The sequence below is a fragment of the Meles meles genome, chromosome 16, assembly GCF_922984935.1.
Source record: "Meles meles chromosome 16, mMelMel3.1 paternal haplotype, whole genome shotgun sequence".
Lineage (NCBI taxonomy): Eukaryota > Metazoa > Chordata > Mammalia > Carnivora > Mustelidae > Meles > Meles meles.
This window is the reverse complement of record NC_060081.1, coordinates 54,122,675-54,130,441: the sequence shown is the minus strand read 5'-3', so window position 1 is coordinate 54,130,441 and position 7,767 is coordinate 54,122,675. Positions and strand designations below refer to the sequence as shown.

The window sequence follows — 7,767 nt, the reverse complement described above, 5'->3', positions numbered from 1 at the left end:
CTTAAAATATGCCATCAAGAAAATCCAGGTAGCTGAAATATCTCAGGGCACCTATGGCTGGCTCAGTCAGTAGAGCAAGTGACTCTTGATGTCAGGGCTGTGAGTTGGAGCCCCACATTGGGTGTAGAGATGACTCACAAATAAAATTTAAAGAAAGAAAGAAATTGGAGTGCCTCAGTCAGTTGAGCTTCTCCCTTCGGCTCAGGTCATATCCCCGGGGCCTGGGATCGAGCCTGGCATTGGGCTCCCTGTTTGGTGGGGAGTCTGCTTCTCCCTTTCCCTCTCCCTGTTCATGCATGCTCTCTCTCTCTCTCTCTCTCTCTTTCTCACTCTCACAAATAAAATCTTTTAAAAAATAATTATAAATAAATAAAAATCTTAAAAAAGAAATATTTAACACTGCCCATTCCTTCAAGAGGTCTGAAATAAGTTTTAAAAGGCCACAGAATGTATACGCACACACTATACCACTTATATCACTTAAACTTATATCACTTAAATCACTTCTGCCATCTACACTTGAAGACTCCAAGTGTAGACATAAACCCTGCAGTGCTCAGGTAGTACTGTAGCCTCCCCACAACATGACTGGGTAGGTATTTAGGGTTAAGTGTGAATGTTACTGGGAGGTTCCAAGTCACATGATGGGTCAATCCCATTTCAGTTTAAGACCAAAAGCAGCACATGATACATGCCCCTGAAGGGGCTGTGTTCAGTGTATGTGTGTAAGGGACAGGTATGTGCCAGGGGGAGGTTGCCTGAAACACATTAATAATGAAAGTCAGAACTCTGCTGTTGTCAGGAATATAGAAACATACATCTTCAGGTTCAAAGTTCTTCATGGGGATTTCTTCATAATTTCATCTGTGAGTCTCATTCAGAAACAGTTTTAGCCTCCTGCTCAGAAGGCCAAATGCCTTGGCGGCTTCATACAGAAGACCTTGGGGGTGCAAGTCAAGCCTACCCAAGTGGGGTTTTCAGTAGGAGAGTACCCACTGTTCCTATGAAACGCTCTCCCATGTCTGTTCAGGAGCTGCAGTTCGAGCACTGGCAGAGATCAGTGCCTGGCCCTCCACAGCACGGGCAGACCCTGCTGCCATCCTAAGGCTTTTTCCGGTGAGACTCCGTAAGTCAGTTTGGTTTCATATTTCTCTTTCACCATGGAGGACAGCCAGCTCTGTATGTTTTCCACCAAAGTATTAGTAACAACACTTCAGCTTTAAAAGATGTAACATACTATTGCTTTTTGGATTTTTCCAGAAGCAATCCTCCCACCTTGCTTGCTGCCATTTGTACCAATGTTATGATGGATGTACGAACAAGCAGGGCCAGGCAGGGATGATCTTCTGGTGAGTGTAATGTTCAGGTCAGACCTCTTTAACTGCGTTTGTTTGTTTAGACATTTTATTTATTTACATGAGAGAGAGAAAGAACAAGCAGGGGGAGGAACAGAGGGAGAGGGACAAGCAGACTCCATGCTTAGCGTGGAGTCTGATGTAGGGCTTGATCCAAGGACCCTGAGATCATGACCTGAGCCAAAATTAAGAGTAGGATGCCCAACGAACTGAGCCACCCAGGTGCCCCTAATTTTTTTTTCTTGAATAAGGACTTTATCTGATGTTGGAACCGGATACGATTTCAAGGGAGCCTTTATGGTGGCAAGTATGAACTCCATGTGGCTTTCAGTAACATTCAGAAACTTCCCTGCAGACTTTGCTTCATAATAAACTCTTATTTCAATAGTTTATACAACCAGACTGCACTTTCTGTGAAGTTTCTGGTTGTGAGCTACTCCTTCATCCATGTAAGAGAACCAAAGCCTGAGCATCCGAGGGTCATCCCTCCTGTTGTCTGGTCAAAGGTGTACATGAGACGAGCATCCTCTTTGTGCAGTTCATGCCTTCTGCAACAATGGTCCCTCTCCTGGAAGCCCTCCAGCAACTCATCCCTTGGCTGCTTGATGGACACATCACAGCCTTCAAGTTTCCCTTCAGAGGCTTCCCCCAGGACCATGGGTTCAGGATCTGCCCTTAGGGGAATGTCACACATGTATTTTGTCTGTAGATAGTATAAGTATAACCTTTTACACATTCAATTCCTCAGCGATAGACTTCTCCAAAGACTTGGTCTCAGTAAGAGCTTCTGGACCCTGAGGGGATAACCACAATTTCTTTCAAAGAATACTTTATCAGAATGGTTTTGTAGTCTCAAATCTCTCACCCACATTCAATCAGACTACATCCAAGACACTGTACTCTCCATTTTCTTGTCAATCAGCTCCTCTCAAACATGGGGCAGCATGACGTAGTGGACGCTGAGTGTGTCTGTCCTGGACAGAAATAGGGTCAGTCAGCATCTTTGGATTCCAGGACATCAGTTCAGTAGGAAAAGGTGTATAAGGGGCCATAAGTCTGCACAGGGAAGACAGGACACTGAACAAGGTCTCCACGGCCATAACATAGTCCTCTACCCTGTTTTCACCCTTTTGTCTTCTCCAGTTCCTCCTAACATACCAGTTGGTCAGAACATCCATGAACTTGATCAGGCAAAGCACAACAGTATCGAGCCTGTAAGCTGTCATTTCGGTCTCAAAAACCCCAATAAGTGACTGTGTGAAAGGCAGGACCCTCTGGTCTGTGATGCTGGCACTTTCTTAAGCCATGTTCTTGTTGTAGAAGAATTCCATTTCTTCCTTATTCTGCAACTTCAGGACGTTCTGGATGAAGAAGCGGTAGGCACTGTACCAAGGGAGCAGCACGTCCTACAAGATATCACACACACCCTCCTCTTTAGGGTTGAGGCTTCCTGCTCTCACCACAGGGGAGTTAATAAGATATAATCTGAAGGCATCGGTACCGTATTTATGGATGATTGAAAGTGGATCCAGATAATTCTTATTTTGTTTGCTCATTTTTTGGCCAGCACTCGCCAGGATGAGCCTGTTCACAATCACATTCCTAAATGATACTGTCCTAAGAGAGCAATGGCAGCACCACCAGAGTGTAAACCCATCCTCTGGTCTGGTCAGTGTCTCAGCATCCTCAAACTCCCTCTTGTTTTCAGATGATAATGAAGTTGAGCACAGGGCATGCTGCCACTCTTGAACCAGCAGTCAAACTCTGTAGAGATGTGGTGCAACAATTTTCACAGCAGGCAGGGATGGTCAGATGGTCAATGTTCTCTCTGTGCAGATTCAGAGATCTTTGTTCCCAACAGTTCTTCAAGTTCTGCCATTGACCCAATGCGTACTGCCTCCTCAAAGTCATCACTGACCCACAATGGGATAGGGGTGCCCCACTACCTGTTTCTGGAAATTGCCCAGTCACATGCATTCTTCAGCAAATTTCCTAAACACTTTTCTCATACAAACCCTGGAACTCAGAAACACAGGTCATTAATTCCTCAGGAAGCAGTCTAACCAACTTCTCCACCAGCTAGGCCCTGCTTTGTAAATGAGGGGAGTGACCGACCTCCAGCAAGAAGGGTAGCTGTGAGTGAAGGTATTGGCAACAAGAAGTCGGCCTCCTTTTTTCAGGGTCCTGATGATGTTTTAATGTTTCTCTCAGCATCCCTCACATGCTGTCCTGTGAAATCGGTCACTTCTGATGTCTAACAACCTCAAGCATCCGTAGAGCGAACAGGGGAAGTCTCTCCAGACGATGCTGAAGTCCACAAAGACCCAATAATCATCAGCACCAAAGTAAAGAGCTTGGTGGGCCACTCCAGGGCCTTTCGCCTCCTGCACATGGCCATCAGCAAGCCCAGTAAAAGCACCACTCTCCTTACCCGCACAAAATAGTCAAACAGGGGCCTATATTTCTTGCTCTTTGAGATAGGTGCCAGGAAGTCTTTCAAGGATCTCATAGTCACTCTCCATTTTATGGAGGGCTCATAATCTGGCTTCTATGAAAATCAGTAATTTTCCTCTGAAAAACATCTTTAATCTTCATATACTGCGTATCTGGATTAACACACAGGACAAGGTTACTAAAATGTCTAGGGAGTGGTTATCGAAGCAACCAAAGATACAGTTTCATCTTCCTCCAAAAGGAAAGTTACAAATATTGAGGGATCTTGAACATCCTTGTATTTCTGGTGAGATTCAAAGTTGGAAAGTGGAATGTTCCATGTGGTAGAGAAGGACATACCTCTATCCACAAAGCCTTTGTTGTAGAGTTGTTTGAAAACCCACTAGACCAATTCCATGAATTGTGGATACAGTGTGTTGTAGTCATTGTCAAGTTCAATACACTGGCCAACCCTTCTAACAGTGGACTTCCACGATATCACTTCATAGATTGCTTGGCACTGATTGTCATGCTCTACAGTCTCCATTTTGGCTACGGCCTCTGATCCTCTGGTTCCCAGTATCTTAATAATATCATGTTCCCCACATAAGCCACGAAAATCCCATCCAAATCTTCTGTCAAAATGAGACCCACTCTGGTGAGCATATCTGGTAACTATATCTTTCATTGTCCCTGCAAGTGTATGTTCATAGTGAAGCAGTCCAGTTGCAAAAGGAGGCCCATAATAAAATGTAGATCTGGGCCTATGTTTTGACTGCTTTAACCATTCCTGAAAACAGGGGCACCTGGGTGGCTCAGTCAGGTAGGCCTCCGACTTTTGATTTCAGCTTGGGTCATGATCTCAGACTGGTGGGATGGAGCCCCAAGTCGGGCTCCATGCTTGGAGGGGAGTCTGCTTGAGGTTCTCTCTGTCTCTCTCCCTATGCCCTTCCCCCCCGCTCTCTTTCTCAAATAAAGAAATCATTTTTAAAAAGTAAAAAGAGACAGACATGGCCTGGAAATGGAACACAGGGTAGGAGCTATTAGGAGAGCTTGGAGTGTCCCTGCACATTCTTTATGGGTATCCAAGATCATGAGGTCCCTAACTGTTCTTTGTGCCATTTCTCAGGCTTGTGCTTACAGAGCAGCTTTGAGGAATGTGGTAATACCTTCCTCTAGGACAAAGAGCAAGCTTGATTATTTTCTGCTATAAAAGACGTGGGTTCCCCAGGCTCAGTGTTCTCAGATGCAACACAAACCTACTGCATACACAGCATTCACTGAGGCCCTCCACGTTGCCCCTGTGGGACTTGGGGGGAAAGGGAGGCGATGTAAACTCTGCTTATGCTGCTTCCTGTGCCCCGAGCAATAAAGTCCTTAGTCTCATCTTGGCCAGCATCCAGGAAACTGTAAGAGGCCAATTAATCACTGATCCACAGGAGAAATTCAAATGCCAGACCATGATGGTTTTGGCAGTGAAGATGTGTTGCTAAAGGAGACATGACCTTTCTGGAAGAGGAAGGACCCTGTGGACCAGGCCAAGGGTTACGAAGAGACTCCCTGGCTTATGTTAATGAATCCTCTTCCCGCAGTGGTGGGTGGCAAGGTGAGGGGGGCTCCAGCGAGGGCCTTCCAGTTGCCTACTTGTTAATGAGATGAAGCAGGGAGAGATAGGATTGAAACAAGCCCCCGGAACGGCGCTTTGGTTCCGGCTTACTCTCATCTGCGCAAGAGGTGGGAGGGATGTCATGACAGTGGGGTGACAGTATGGCTCTGGCTGCTGAGTCAAAGGACTCAAAAGCTGAAATAAATGGTATCTGTCGGTATGTTTGACACAGAACCTAATATGAACCAAAAGCATTACACATGTATTTGGGTGAGCCATTCAAACCCAAGTGACCAAAAAATTTTGCTTTCTGGCAAGGACCTGCTCTGTCCCCCGTGCACCCCGATCCCTTTCCCCCCTCAGCTGCTTTGATGAAAAAGTGGAGTATGCTAGAAACTTCATGGAGGGATGGGCTCAGATGTTTGTAGCTCTATGGGACCTGTCACCTTACCAAGCCTGTCATCACCTTACCATGTCCTGTGGATAGATACAGCTGGGATGGCTGAAGGGACCAAGGAATGCATGTGGGACTGGGGCAAAATGACCCCAGGCTCAGGGGCTCTCTGGGCTGACACTAGAGGTACATGGCCAGTGGTATGTCAACTCTACAGCCAGAAGCCAAGAGAAAATAAAAGCCTACCAGCTGTTCCCACTGCTGTCCCATGGGCTAGCCTCCCCCACTCCCCAGCACCCTCTGTTCTCCTCCATCCCTCCTCCACACCCCCGCATCCCCCAAAAAGCCCCCCAACCCCCCCAACCCTCTGCCTTGGAATAGCATGATTTCCCAATGCCTGGGTGGTTCAATCAGTTAAGTGTCTGCCTTTGGCTCAGGTCCTGATCCCAGAGTCCTTGCTGGGTGGGGAGTCCGCTTCTCCCTTTACCTGCTGCTCTCCCTGCTTGTGTATTCTCTCTCTCTGACTTTTTTTAAAAGGGAGGTGGATAGTATGATCTCCTATCTCCTGTCACTGTTGTTACAGCTCCTGATTGGCACACACTAAACTCCTTGGTCTGTTTTTCCATAAGGTAAAAAAAAAACAAAAACAAAACAAACAAAAAAAAAACACTCAACTTCAACGGCTGGGCTCTGAGCAACGTTTGCAGTAGGAAGGGAAATTAAAGCCGCCCTGTAGCTGGGATCTTTGGGCCAATGCTCTGCGTTGGGGATGCCACTGCTGAAAATATAATTGGTATTGGTGCTTGCTCAGGCTTGTGCTGTGAGTGTCCCTAAGTGTCAGCGCATTTGCCCATTCGGGGGCTGCTGCTTGTCCACAAGTGATTCCTGAGCACTCGAAATGGAACAAACTACAAGCTTCCAAGAGGAGAAAGGTGAACGGGAAAATAGCCTCTATGGCTGCAATTACGTAAAGGCCATTTCCAGGCACAACAGCGCCACCATCCGGACACTGTCGTGAAGTACATCGCTTTAAAAACAACAACAACGACGGAAAAAACCCTACTACTACCTTGTTACTGATCCATACTGGTCCCGTCACTTTACACCTGACGTCCCCCATTCTGGCATAGGTCAGCTTGGATTTGGTGGCTATCAAGAGAAGAGCACAAAAGGCCTTAACGGTCCAATGGAAATGCTTTATTCAAGAGCACAGCTGGCCTGTCCCTAACATAATCCGAATTGTACATGGAAGGGTGGTGGCAATCCCTTTGGGGAGAACTCCCTTCCTCACTTCATCACCTGAAGCATCACTTGCTAGCTCAGTAGGGCCCTCTATTCACAGAGGGTCCCCCAAGTGCCTGCCTGGTTCGCTGGTGGTTTGGCTACGCTCACCCCTGATGATGTCCACACTCAACCCCAGCACCAGCATAGCAGAATCAAAGGAGCCATGTTCATTCTGCGCTCAATGTGCAGAACTCAAGGCAGTGCTGATAGCTGTTGCCGATACTTCCCCTGATGAAACGTGGCCCACTTTTACTGCATTGTGTCTTGTCGTCAATGACCTAGCAGTCCCGTGGGGGAGACCAGCTGATCAAAGACATTTCTCACAGGAGCTGTGAACTGGAAACAGATCTATCTGCCAATCACACACCCCAGGTTGTTCATGGAGATGCCCATGGTAAGGACCCTTCTCTAGTATGACCTGCGGGATTCAGGCTGCCAACCCAGCCTGCGTTGGCCATACACCAGCCACCATTGCCTAGACCCATCATTGCACCAGACATGGTAACACAGCCACAATCGTGGACAGGGCACAAAATAGAGGACTGTCTGTTTCCGTGGCAGAGACCACTATAAAACTTGTGATGCCTCCCAGAAGTTAGACTGCTTGTCTCACTGTAAAGAAGCCATATCACATGGGGCATTGCTCCTGTCTGCTCCTAGATAACTGACTACCTCTGAATGGGGGTCCATTTTCA

The 7,767-nt window shown here is 46.9% G+C and overlaps 1 pseudogene; it reads right to left on the bottom strand.

Moving 5' to 3' along the window:
- Positions 1 to 781: 781 nt before the first annotated feature.
- LOC123926611 lies at positions 782 to 7,465 on the bottom strand (annotated as a pseudogene).
- Positions 7,466 to 7,767: the final 302 nt, after the last annotated feature.